Source organism: Phoca vitulina, unplaced genomic scaffold (genome assembly GCF_004348235.1).
Source record: "Phoca vitulina isolate PV1807 unplaced genomic scaffold, GSC_HSeal_1.0 scaffold8, whole genome shotgun sequence".
Lineage (NCBI taxonomy): Eukaryota > Metazoa > Chordata > Mammalia > Carnivora > Phocidae > Phoca > Phoca vitulina.
Window position 1 is genome coordinate 79,277,158 of NW_022589711.1, and position 14,656 is coordinate 79,291,813.

The 14,656-nt window shown below is 36.5% G+C and overlaps 1 protein-coding gene and 1 pseudogene across 1 annotated transcript in view; one reads left to right on the forward strand and one right to left on the reverse strand.

Moving 5' to 3' along the window:
* The window catches only part of PPM1L (protein phosphatase, Mg2+/Mn2+ dependent 1L), a 295,870-nt gene that overhangs the window by 258,885 nt on the left and 22,329 nt on the right, over positions 1-14,656 (reverse strand). The gene's annotated exons all lie outside the window — the stretch shown is intronic.
* On the forward strand, positions 2,703-5,911 carry LOC116634106 (annotated as a pseudogene).

Below are 14,656 nucleotides of genomic sequence, written 5' to 3' on the forward strand. Positions count from 1 at the left end.
CAAAAACTGCTTGGAGGCGCCCTGTGAAGCTTTACAAAGAGGTAAGTGGGGACATGTTTGCAGTTTTCCTAAAAGTAGATATGAATATAATTAAGCAGTGACAAGATAGTTTAAATTCACCTGGGGAAATGTACTTAACTTGTAAATATAATTTGGATTACTTTAAAACTGCTCAGTGTTGTGTCAAAATAAATTTGCTATAAAAAGTTATTCTTTAGTGTTTTATCTTCTAAACCAAATCCTGAAACACCATAAACAGGCACAAATAATGTCCCTGATTTTACAGCTGGGGAAAAAGAGGCTGGTGGTGATGCATGGCACTGACTAGTTACACATGACAGTCAAAACTGGGGTCTCGGGGCGCCTGGGTGGCTCAGTTGGTTAGGCGACTGCCTTCGGCTCGGGTCGTGATCCCGGAGTCCTGGGATTGAGTCCCACGTTGGGCTCCTTGCTCAGTGGGGAGCCTGCTTCTCCCTCTGACCCTCTCCCCTCTCATGCTGTTTCTCACTCTCTCTCAAATAAATAAATAAACAAAATCTTAAAAAAAAACAAAACTGGGGTCTGAAGGTTGCCTGGCTAACTTTAGAGCAGTAGTTCCCACCTAGGGGTGATTTTTGCCTCCTGAAGGGTATTTGGTAATATCTGAAAACAGTTCTGTTTGTCACAGTCTGGGGTGGGGGTGGGGGTTGAGCAGGCGCCAAGGATGCTGCTAAACATCCTACAACGAACAGGACAGCCTCCACGACATTGAAGAACTACCTGGCCCAAAAGGCCAACCGTATCCAGGTTGAGAAACCCTGATCTGAAGTTAATTAGAAAAAGACTGTATATGTTGTAGACAGAGATAGATAGATAGATAGATAGATAGATAGATAGATAGATAGATAGATAGATAGAGTTGGAAAAACTACTGGGGAAAACAATACTTACTGATGGATCAACATTTTGAAGATGAAAAGGTATAGCAATACATTACACAGTGTGCTGTTTGGGTGGGACTTTTCCATCTTCCAGTCCATAAGTAACATTTCTCCCTAGAAGTGTTATTCCCTGCATGGCAGGGTGAGGTTCACCAGCTGACGTACAAGACGCAGCTTTTCTTTTCAGTTAGATATGGACCCAGTCAAGACAACAACCAAAACTAATCTACCAGGTTCAGCCACTGCCTCAAATCAGATCATGTCACTATCACCCCCTGGGTTTCTTCTTTCTATAAAGTGGAGGTAACACTCTTGCTCTCAGAGGGTGTTGTTTGGATTAATCAGCCCATTAAGAACTACATGTTTTATAATGAGCACAAAAGAGGCTAAGTGTTTTTAGATGTTACAAATGATGCTTGTTGCTTGGAGCACTTGAAAGAATAATATTAAAAAGATGCAAATCAAACTACAAGGTGAACAACATCTCTTCCCCTCATCCCAGACCAAATGCGCCTTTCAGTGAATATTCTGACTTAAAAATTTCATATTATTTGCATTTGGCTGGAAGCTAGAGTTTTATCATGAGGACAGCTATTTGCATGAGGACACATGTCACAGTAGGGTTCTCAAATACTTCAGCCAACTCAGAATGTATTTTTCCCACTCACCAACTATCAGATTTAATATAGTGATCATCTTTTCTCTAAACAGTCCTATAAGTAATTTGACATCCCAGATCACAGAACCTGAACGTACTTAACACATTAAAACAATTTTCCCATAAGCCAAAAGTTGAACCTTTCCAGATAAAAACAACAATAACAAAATCAAAATTCAACTTCTAAAAGTCAAACCTATAGAAGAATTAAATTTCATGGAAAATAGCCTGCACCACTTTAATAAGCTGAAATTAAGTAACGTGCACAACAACTGTACACATGGAAAGAAGCAGCTCTCACTATATTTCCTATCATAAAACACATTTGATGGTTGGGAGAAGCCTGAAGGCTTTTTGTTCAGCAAGGTTACCATAGGTCACCTCCCACTCCATAGATAGCAACTTGAGACAGAAACGTGTAAATGAGCACTTGAGTTATTATAGTCCCTTTCCCCAGCAGAGGACTCTATCAGTCTCAAACTATGGCCCCTTCAGGTCCCATCCAGCTCTAAGATTCCATTTTTCTAATACTTGAAAAAGGTTAACAGATTCTTAATGACCTACACATTCCAAGTCTTTTCTCTTCTATCAAAAATTCCTAAATCTTACTCCATGCTCAAGGAGGCAGAGCATAATTCTCCAGTCCTTAAGTGTAGGCTGCACATAGTATCTTTTTTCCAAAGAGCATAATATGAAAAAGGGGGAAGGAAGGGAAGGGTAACTTTACAGTGGAGAACCTGATAAACATTATCTCAGTCAGATGACTGAGGTCGACATCAACAGTCCTAAGTCAGATTGATTACGTACCCTTGATATGATGTGGTAAGAATGACACCTTAGCTCTATGGTCTTCTTCCCTAAAAAACCATAACCCCAATTTAATCATGAGAAAAACATATAACAAACCCAAACCGAGGGGCTCCTGGGTGGCTCAGTCGTTAAGCGTCTGCCTTCGGCTCAGGTCTTGATCCTAGGGTCCTGGGATCGAGATCAAGCCCCGCATCAGGCTCCCTACTCAGCGGGAAGCCTGCTTCTCCCTCTCCCACTCCCCCTGCTTGTGTTCCCTCTCTTGCGGTCTCTCTCTCTCTCTGTCAAATAAATAAATAAAATCTTTAAAAAAAAAAAAAAAAAAACCCAAACTGAGAGACATTCCACAGTGAGCTTTCCTGGTTGGTAATCATATATATCAAAGTGCCTCAGGGTGATGATGCATCCTGACCCCGTGGAAGGTTCCATTTGGGACCCTCCCATACCTGGCCCTATGCATCACTTCATTGGCTAGTCCTCATTTATATTCTTTATAATAAAACTGTAATCATAAGTATAGCACTTTCCTAAGTTCTGGGTCATTCCAGGGAATTACTGAACCTGAGAAGTAGTTAGTGGAAACCCCTGAATTTATATAACTCCTTGGTCAGAAACACAGGTGGTCTAGCAGCCCCAAAGCCTCCAGCTGATGTATGAAATGAGAAGAGTTTTGTGGAGAACTGTGACCTCAACCTGTGAATGTGCACTAACTAACTAATTCTGATGGTTAGCATCAGAATTACTTTGCAAGTAAAAATTTCATTTCTTAACGATGCAGCAATACTGGTTCCTCAATTTTGACTAAGGTAAGATGTTAGTAAGAGCACAACTGGTTGTAGAGTATGTGTGAACTCTTTGTACTATCTTTACAACTTTTTCTGCAAGCCTAAAACTATTCTAAAAAATTTATTTTAAAAAATATACCTTTATCTCTATTCTAAGCTACCATCAAATATGAGTGATGTTCAGAACAAATTTGTTACTTATGTGGTCATAACTTTTCATATTATGCCACAATATCCCAAGAAGAGTTATTATAAACTGAAGGTCACTAAGAAAAATAATTAAAAGTTAATTATATGAGCATATTACTTTAATCACCTCTCATTAGCTAACATAAAAATTAGTTATGTGTATTACGCCTCACTTTGATTTTTAATCCACTTATTTCACTATATTAAGATAAGGCTCTCATTCCCATTCTCCCCAAAGGATAATATTATGTATGTTATCTGGGTACATGCTGAGATTAGACTATTACCACAACAGTTCAGCCATGATAATTAACACACAACCATAGATCTTAGGCTTAAGAGAAACTCCAAACTCCCCTCACATCAAACTCCAGATGCTGGCCTATGAGGTCCCTCAAGATCTGGCCCTCGTCTGAACAGTTCCATCCCTCTATGCATGGAGCATAACAAGCTCACTACCACTTTTCTGCTACCTGGTGCCTCTGCCTGGAATGTTCTACCTCCAGATCTTAACACTGCTGGATCCTTCTTGTCATTCAGGTCTCAGTAAAATGTCACTTTATCCAAGAGGCCTTTCCTGTCCATCCAATCTAAAGAAGCACTTCTAACACTAGATTTCTATCTCTCCTTGTTTGTTTTTTTATCACATTGCTAATCACCACCTGATATTTTCTAGTTTGTTTTTTATCTCTTTCTACCTATGCATTAGAATGCAAATTTCATAAGAACACAGACACTGCCTGCCTTAATCATTGCTCTAAGCCCCCCTGGAACAGTGCCTGAAACAGACCAGGTGCTCAATAAATGGTTTTTGAATGAACGAATGAAGTGGAACCAGATTTAAAGAAAACCATGCAATAAAACTAAATTATGAGCTATTAAGGGAAAGGAATGAATTTATTATGAAGTTTATTAAATGCTAATTATGCTCCAGGTTCGTCAGATACATTATCTCATTAAATCTTCATAAAACCCTGCAAAGTACATATTATTATCCCTATTGACTATTTACAGATGAAGGCTGGGGGAAGCCTAATAAGTAGTTCAACGGCAAAAATAACATGACTTCACATCTGATTGACTCAAAGCCTGTGTGCTCTTTCCACTCCTTCTTTAAGGTATACACCCAATTCTTCACGTATGACCCTCTTTAAAAAATGGTCTCATGACCACTGGGAGTCTAGGAGAATGCCGTCCGCAGTGACTGTGTTATGACCTTAGCCTTGATAAAACTAGCATGTGAGACCAGAAGACAGAAAAGCACTTACGGAGCCGGCCACAAAGCGTGAGCATACTGTGAGCTGTGAGGTGTTTCCAGATCAAAGACCTGAGAGTACTGGCCACCTTTTCGGCGGTTGACGACCTACCCATGAGAACATGGCCCTCGCGAAGGACCTCCTGCACCTGTCCCGGGAAGAGGAGAAGAGGAAGCACAAGAAGCAGCGCCCCGTGCAGAGCCCCCACTCCTGCTCCACGGACGGGAAGTGCCTCGGCTGCCACAAAATCCCCACCGTCTGTAGCTGCGCACAAACGGTAGTTCTGTGTGCCGGCTGCTCTGCTGGCCTCTGCCAGCCCACGGGAGGAAAAGCAAGCTTACAGAAGGATGCTCCTTCAGGCCGAAGCAGCACTAAAAGCTCCCTGAAGCAAGGTGAGTGGGACACGATCCCAATAAACAGATTTTGGATAAAAGAAAATAAATAAACAAATACAAATAAATAAATAAATGTATTGGCCAAAACAGCTCAAATTCAAATGAAGATGACTTAAAGAAGCCTTTTAGTGCCTAGCATCCTCTACGAACACTGGACAGCCTACAAATAACTCTACCAGATCAGCTTAACCCTGACAGATATAATCCTTAACAATTTCCTTCCCCAGTCAAACATACATATTTTGACTAAAATGAATGAGAAAATATGAAGTTACACACATAAATCTCAATGCCAACCCTTCAATGACCAGGATATGGCTGGTTTTCCCATGGTAGGTTCTGCTATCCCTCAGCAACTTCCCCGAAGCCTGACTTTGTCCCTCTGTCCTATCTCTATGAAGAATATCCAACAGCTAAAAATGATAATCCAAACTCTCACAAATAGTATCAAATATATAAACATCGTGTCATTAATTAGTGTTAGACTCCATCAAAATAGGCTAATAAACCTATGTTGTAACTAAGAAATATATCAATGCCCTACCTCACAAAGCACCAAGCCCAAATAGCTACACAGACAAATTCTACCAGATTTTCAAAGGAATGGATAATTCTAATGATATTTAAATTTGTGGGAGTAAAAGGTAGAAAGATTTAAAATTCTTTGTATACTGCCAGAAAAAAAACTGATTCAAGCACCCTTTAAAAAAGATAAAAACCCATAGAGCCATCTCATTTATGATTCATACAGATATTCATGTAAATATCAATATAGAAATTTTGATGAAAATATCAATAAACAGAATCCATCAATACTTTAAAAGGATAATACATGCATGATCATGTGAGGTTTTTACTAGTAAGACAAAGATGGTTCAGTATTAGGAGATTTACCAGATCTCATTAGCAGGTCAAAGGAGAAAAAAATGATAATATTTATAAATTTAGAAACATGTTTGATAAAATTCAATATGAATTCCTAATTTTAAAAATTCTTTTTTTAAGATTTATCTATTTTAGAGAGAGAAAGAAAGAGAGCACACAGAGGGGAGGGACAGAGGGAGACGGAGAGTCCCAACCAGACGCACCAAGCATGGAGCCCCACTCAGGGCTTGATCCCACCACCCCTGAGATCACGACCTGAGCCAAAACCAAGAGTCAGACGCTCAGCTGACTGCACCACCCAGGCACGCCTTAAAAATTCTTAATAAAACAAAAAAGTAGTTATAGTTCCTTAACGTGATTATATGGGGGGTATGTGTGTATCTGAAATCCAAGGCCTGTATTGTGACTAATGATAAAATTCTAGAAACAATCCTACTAAATTCAGGAACAAAACATAGATACACATTATCACCACTATTATTTAACACTATCCGAAAAGTATGAGTCAATGCAATTAGAAGAGAGAAAGAAATGAAAGACCCAACCAGCAAAAGAAGAGGCAAAATTATCAGTATTTACATTTAATATAATTGGATAAAAAGAAGACCTATGAGATGAAACTGGAAAAACTATTACAAACAAAAAAACTCAGAAAACATTATGCCAAAAAAGATCCCATTTATAAGAGCAGTAACTAAACAAAAAATTCCTAAGAATAAGTTTAATAACAAACGTAAAAAGTCCTATACGAACTTTAAGACTCCAGAAAGCCATAATACAGTTTCAAATAAATTTTAAAAGTATCCTGTTCCTGGGTATTGTAAAATTATCAACTTATCTCAATTAAATTACAAAGGCAATGCAATCTCAATAAGAATACTAACAGAATTTTTGTCATTGTTGTCATTTGCAATCAGATAAGCTGATTCTAAAGGTCAGATAATAAAACGAAACATGCTAGTATAGCTAGGAAAATTCTAGATTTTAAAATACTATAAAGCTATAGTGATTAAAAGTTTCACTGGGTGCATGAAAAGCAATGAAATAGAAAAATGTCCAGCAATAGACCCACTTATATAAGAATTTAGTATACAATAAAACTTCAAACAGGTGGAGAAAAGATAGAGTCTAGTAGGCTGGAAAAAAAAAACTAAATTTCTATCTCCCTCGCTTCTCATAACAATAAATTCCGATTGATCAAAGGCAAATATAATTAATCCATGAAAATACTAGAAGAAAACAACAGATAATCTTTCTTGCCTCTAAAAGTGAAAGTGCTTTCTAAGTAAAACACTATAAAAACTATAAAATAGTTAAATTAAAAAAAAAACAAAATAAATTTGACAGCATAAGAATTTTTTTTAAATATACAAAGAAAAAAGTGTCATAAGTCAAAACATAAACAACAAACTGCAAAATATACTGGCAGCACATACGACAAAGGGCAAATTTTCTTATATAGAGAGAAGGGAACTCTTACAACTTGATCAGAAAAAGATCAGTAAAGCAATAAGAAAAAGGCAAATGACACAAAACCGGAAGTTCACAAAACAAACAAATGGCTTTTAATTCATAAGAAGATGTTCAACTTTAGTCATAAAGAAAGAAGAGTTAAAATGAGATAACATTTTCACCTAGCCAACAGGCAAAGGTCAAAAAGTTTTAAAATGCAGTGTTCTGGTGAGAATGTGGGGATTCAGGTACTCTGATCTAGCGCTAATGGTATAAATTGGTCAACCCCCATGAACCTCCTTTGACGGTATCTATCAAAATTGGAACTATATACTCTCTGACCCAGCTTCTAGAATTTCACTTCTAGAAATTTATCCCAAAGATAACACACATGGGAAAGATATATGTAAAAAAATAGATAAATTTTTATATATAACTGTCTATAAGAGCAAAAACCTGGGGAAATTTTAAATGTTCATTGGCAAAGGATGGTTAAATAATGAACAGTTCACCCAGACAATGGAATACTGAGCAGCCAGTTAAAAGGACTGCAATAGACCTGAAAAAGTACAAGGAGCAGTAGAGTTTATGTATTATGTTCCCATTTGTATGAAAAGAGAACTGGAATCACATATGTTTGTGCGTGCTTAAACTATTACTCAAAATATGAAACAGGAAACTGATAAATAGTTGTTTCTGGGGAGGGAGATGTGGAGTTGAAGGAAAGATCTAGAGTAGAAGGGAATTTAATTTGTTATTGAACATTGTTTTTATAGTGTTTGAGTTTTTTAGTTTGGGTATTTTTATTTCTTTATTTTATATATTATATATATATATATATAATTTTTTTAAGTAGGCTCCATGCCCAGCATGGAGTCCAGTGTGGGGCTTGAACTCACAACCCTGAAATCGAGACCTGAGCTGAGACCAAGAGTCAGACACTTAAACAACTGGGCCACCCAGGGGCCCCTAGATTGGGCATTTTTAAGTTATAAAAAGAATATATTTTTAATCTTAGTTTCAGACATGTTACTTACAAAACACCAATTTTACTTTTAAATAAATGTTTTTCTTTTTAAATAAATAAAATAACCACTTACTATTTCTTACACAAAGCTTAAAATTATATAGAACACTCACAATGTTCTATGAAGTGAACTTTTAAAATTCTTTCCTATAAAAACATAGATACTAAGACCCTTAAGCACAAGTCTAATGATTTAACCACTGGTTTTGAATACCTAGCACACTGGTTAATAAAGAGTAAGCAGATACTTTATAAATGCTTGTTGGATGAGATAAAGCAAAAATGAACTGGGTAAATAAAACATACTCCCCAGTATTAGTCTTTCATATAGGAGAAACAACTTCCGTGTTGTGTCAAAGGCTTAGAAGTTTTCAGACACCCTCAGAACAACCACAGAGCCAGATATACTGGTTAGAGTGGATTCTTGATAACATACTCTTTCCCAAACAATCACCACTTTTGTCTTCCCAATTCTGGCTTGTTGATCAGTACACCTTTTCTTCAATCTCCCAGTTCTTCCCTCAGGGTAAGGTTTATCTGGGACAAATAGAACTACTCTCCTTTCAACGAATCCAACTGACCACTGATCTATCTAAAATTCAATACTTATCCAAAATCTGTGCTTACTACATAGTAAGAGCACAATAAGAATTTGTTGAGATAAATTAACATTTGACAGGGTGATCACACAAGGAAATGAATTCACCTTTGGGTGAGATCATGTAGGGGAAAAAACAAAAACAATCTTTTTAAGTACTATTTAGTAAGTATAAAGCCCAACCCTTTGTGGACTGTTGAACACACAAGGTAAACTTCAGAGCCTACCAATTCTTCCCTGTTTTATGAGGAATACAGAGTAAGTGTAACCTGACCTCATTTTATACTGTGTGGCATTTTTTTTTCCATTTTCTCTTCCAACAGTGAGTGCTATCTAATATCCATTAAAACTCCAGCATTTTCTGCAAGGTACTCTTATTGCTGATTAACTATTCATATAGTAGAAGATGGTTTGCTTGGCTCTTTACAACTTTTTCCAGTCCATTATCAATATCAAGTCACAGTCCAACAGCCACATAACTCCAGCATATGATACTATATATGAATGAAACAGGGTAGCAGATAAGAACGGTATTAAACCATTTAAAAAATACAGTGAAGATACAGATATATACATCCTAAAATTATTTTGCTACAAGTTACCCTAATAGAATGAAAACATTATTGTACATTCAAAGATGCCAAATCCATCATTAGGTAGTCGCTCAGGTGATAGCTGAATTCAACTTGTTTATAAATAGTAGTTCACATCCATTATGCAGCCTTCCTAGATACTTCTGACCTAAAACAAATTTAGGATTCTCTTCCAAATTCCTCTTTGGTACTTCAAAAAGCTTACAGCTAGAGCCATCTCTTCTACCTCTAAGGCATTTCTTCAGTCCAATAACTGATTCCCAAGAGTAGTTCTAACCAAGCATCCCTACATAATTACAAAGAGTCTTTGGGAAACTCCAGGAGACCATGTGGACTGAAGAGTGAAAAAAAAGAGGCAATTAATCAGGGGCTGAGGTGAGAGGGTGGCTTTTTTTTAGTGAATCCAGTTAGCCACAAACTTTTGATGCCTTCTATTTAATGTTTTTACATAGTACATGATAAATACCATCCTATTCGTGAGAATCACTGAAAAGTATGCATGTTCAACTGTAACACCATGATGAAATATTTGTGCCTGTAAAAATTCAGATGCAATGGAAGTCATTTGGTCCTAAAATCTTTGGATAAAAGCTGCTCTGAGGGAGGAGGCCTCTTTAAGAGTTCTGGACTCACGGCCTTCTTTGATGATAAACAGACCCAGCTTTGGAAGCATGTACATTTCCACAGTTGCTCAGAAGTTCCACTAGACCAGGAACAGATGATGGTAATTTTTTTATGTCTTCTTTTTATTATTATTATTATTCTAATTCCAATATGGCGAAGTGTTATATTAGTTTCAGGTGCACAATATAGTGATTCAACAGTTCCATACATCACCCAGTGCTCAACAGGACAAGTGCCCTCCTTAATCCCCATCACCTATTTCACCCATCCCCCCACCCACCTCCCTCTGGTAACCATCAGATTGTTCTCCATAGTTAACAGTCTGTTTCTTGGCTTCTCTCTTTTTTTTTTTTTCCTTTTGCTGGTTTATTTTGCTTTTTAAATTCCACATATGAGTGAAATCATATGGTATTTATCTTTCTCTGACTGACTTATTTCACTTAGCATTATACTCTCTAGCTTCATCCATGTCATTACAAATGGCAAGATTTCATTGTTTTTTATGGCTTAAATAGTATTCCATTGTGTTTCTATACCACCTCTTCTTTTTTTTTTTTTTTTTAAGTTTTTCTTTAAATTCCAGTTAGTTAACACAAAGCGCGATACTAGTTTCTGGTGTACAATACAGTGATTCAACACTTCATACAACATCCAGTGCTTGTCACAACAAGTGCACCTATTAATTCCCATCACCTATTAACTCATCCTCCCACCCACCTCCTCTCTGGTAACCATCAGTTTGTTCTCTATAGTTAAGAGTCTGTTTCATGATTTGCCTCTCTCTCTCTCTCTCTCTTTTTCCTCTTTGCCGTTTGTTTTGTTTCTTAAATTCCACATATGAGTGAACTCACATGGTATTTGTCTTTCTCTGATTTATTTCACTTAGCATAATACTCTCTAGCTCCATCCATGTCATTGCAAATGGCAAAATTTCATTCTTTTTGATGGCTGAGTAATATTCCATTCTGTCTACATACCACATCTTCTTTATCCATTCAACAGTCGATGGACATTTGGGCTCTTCCCATGATTTAGATAATGATGCTATAAATAAACATTGGGGTGCAGTATCCCTTTGAATTAGTATTTTTGTACTCTTTGGGTAAATACCTAGTAGTGCAATTGTTAGATCATAGGGTAGTTCAACTTTTTGAGGAACTCCATACTGCTTTCCACAGTGGCTGCACAAGTTTGTATTCCCCCCAACAGTACAAGAGGGTTCCCCTTTCTCTGCATCCTCACCAACACTTGCTGTTTCTTGTGTTGCTGATTTTAGCTGTTCTGATGGGTGTGAGGTGATATCTCATTGTGGTTTTGATTAGCATTTCCCTGATGATGAGTGATGTTGAGCATCTTTTCATGTGTCTATTGGCCATCTATTTGTCTTCTTTGGAAAAATGTCTGTTCGTGCCTTCTGCCCATTTTTTAACTAGATTATTCATTTTGGGGGTGTTCAGTTTTATAAGTTCTTTATAGATTTTGGATGCTAACTCTTTATCAGATATGTAATTTGCAAATATCTTCTCCCATTCCGTAGGTTGCCTTTTAGTATTGTTGATTGTTTCCTTCACTGTGCAGAAGCTTTTTATTTTGATGAAGTCCCAATAGTTTGTTTTTACTTTTGTTTCCCTTGCCTCAGGAGATATATCTGGAAAAAAGTTGCTATGGCTGATGTCCAAGAGGTTACTGCCTGTGTTCTCTTCTAGGATTTTTATGGTTTCAGGTTTCACATTTAGGTCTTTCATCCATTTTGAATTTATTTTTTGTGTATGGTGTAATAAAGTGTTCCAGTTTCATTCTTTAGCATGTTACTGTCCAGTTTTCCCAACACCATGTGTTGAAGAGACTGTCTTTTACCAATTGGCTATTCTTTCCTGCTTTGTTGAAGATTAGTTGACCATATAATTGTGGGATCATTTCTGAGTTTTCTCTTCTGTTCCATTGATTTATGTCTGTTTTTGTGCCAGTACCATACTGTGTTTTTTTTAAATACCATACTTTTTTGATCTTTACAGCTTTGTAATATAACTTGAAGTCTGGAATTGTGATACCTCCAGCTTTGCTTTTCTTTTTCAAGGTTGCTTTGGCTATATGGGGTCTTTTGTGGTTCCATACAAATTTTGAGATTGTTTGTTCTACCTCTGTGAAAAATGATGGTGGTAATTTGATAGGGATTGCATTAAATGTATAGATTGCTTTGGGTAGTATACACATTTTAACAATATTTGTTCTTCCAATCCATGAGCATGGAATGTCTTTCCATTTCTTTATGTCATCTTCAATTGCTTTCATCAGTGTTTTATAGTTTTCAGAGTACAGCAGACCACGGTGATTTTTACAAAAGATTACTAAGATTATATATCAATCACCATTTTGGAAGGAAAAAATTTTTAAATCCTCCAGAAACTTTAAACAGTGATAGAACGTAGAACAACACAATTCAATAAATAAGCATTGCTATAGTATATTTAAAAGTTAAGTAAAAATTAAGCAGGTTATATGATTAGGCATAAAAATAGTTTAAGTATAAACTCTATAAAGTGAGAGGCAGAAGACAACTCTCTTTTTGTACTTAACAACTCTTCTAAGCTTTATGTACCTAAAAATTTTTTTCAATCAGCATATATTACTTTTGAAATAATAATAAAAATACAGATTCAAAAAAATATCAATCTAAATTGTTAATCTAAACTTTAAATAAGTTAATCTCAGTCATGTAGAAATAATGAATTCCAATCCTTCAGAAATCAACTAAGTGTAAATACAAATACATTTTATGTATTTTTTTCAAAAACTAGTTAAAGAAACAAACTTAAACCTTCCCATATAAGCCAGAAGAACTGATTCCTCAATCCATTAAACTAATAAAACAGAGCCCAGATTTGGCAGATACTCAGAAATCTTCAACATGCTCAGTTAGTTTCGTGGGAACTACACTGTAGTTCACATGCACTGAATTGTAACTAAACATATGTCATTTTATGTCCACGAACAATTTCAGTCAACATGTTGTTGGTGGTAGTGCTGAAAATGCACCCCCAAATCAACTTTAGTCTGGACATTAGATGGGACAAACCTCTATGTAGAAGGTCACACAACTGTCATGACACCCTGTAAAAGAAAGACTTCCATGAAATAAAGATAGCTAATGACATTTATTTGGCAAAACTAAATAAACAGAATGGGGAGAGTGACTGCTAATGGATAGAGGTTTCTTCTCAGGGTTGAACAAAACGCTCTTGAATGAGATAGTGGTGGTAAATACCCGTACTAATACCCCTTGACCTGCACATTTTAAAGGGGTAGATTTTATGGTATGTGAATTACATCTTAATTTTTTAAAACTAACTAATAAATCTCAAGAAATAAAACAATGGCCAAAAATGACTAATGACATTCTGAAATGCACGTATAATATTTTAGCAGAGCCATTAGCCGGGCCCAAAAAAGTTAAACAAGACACACAAAGCAACACTAATGTCCTGGTGATTTCACAGTTAATGTGATCGGTACTTTGATTTCAAAAAGAAGATATAAAGAGCCTCGAACTCAACCCCCCAATTTTTATTCTTCCTCTGGGAAGCTGCCTTCTGAAAAATTCCCCATGGTTTTCTAAATATGTCCAGACAAAAGCAAAGGAAACACACTGAAGTCCATTACTTCCAGAAGTAGCCAGTCCTTCAGCCTTATCACCTTGTTCGATGGCAGGAGATGAGCGCCCACAAGTGCACCCAGCATTGTGCCGTCTTCCTCCACCATAGGATTTCTTTCATGTGCCTTGAGCTCTTTTGAGTGTGGAATGCTTTTAGAGAAGACATCTAAGAGGTCTGTGCAGCTGAACCAATTTCCTTTTCTTTTAGTACAATGGACAACTTTTTGGTTTCAATGGACTTCTATAGTATGGACAAATAAAAGCAAAGAACACATCACCTATTTGCAGAGGACGATCTACAAGATCATTCAGCCTATCTGTGTCCAAATGCAACAGCCTGCAGGACTAAAATCCCTTTCCAGGAGATGTGCTTTTTAAACCATAAGAAAATAAAAGCATGTAATGAGGCCAGATATAACTGTCAGCCATAGCTATTAAGAGTTTACATAAAGCCATGCATGAGTAGCTCTGAATGTCACTAAAGAGAAAAACAATTTTTTTCCTAAAAACTAAAGGATAATGGCAAGAAGGGAACATGAGCGGCGCTTCTGGGGTACTGGTAATATTCTGTTTCTTGAGTTAGGTGTTGAAGGCACGTGTGTGTTTAGTTTGTGAAAATTCATCAAGCTGTAGAATTATGACATGCACTTTTTTGAATGTGTGTATGCTGTAAAGAATTAAAAAAGGGAAACAGAATTGCTGAATAAATATTAATAGTTCCTTACTTACTAATATTAATAAGTATTAATAGTTTCTTAACTAAACTAAAACATAAGTTTAAGAGTAAGGATGATGATGATGACAGCTAACTCTTA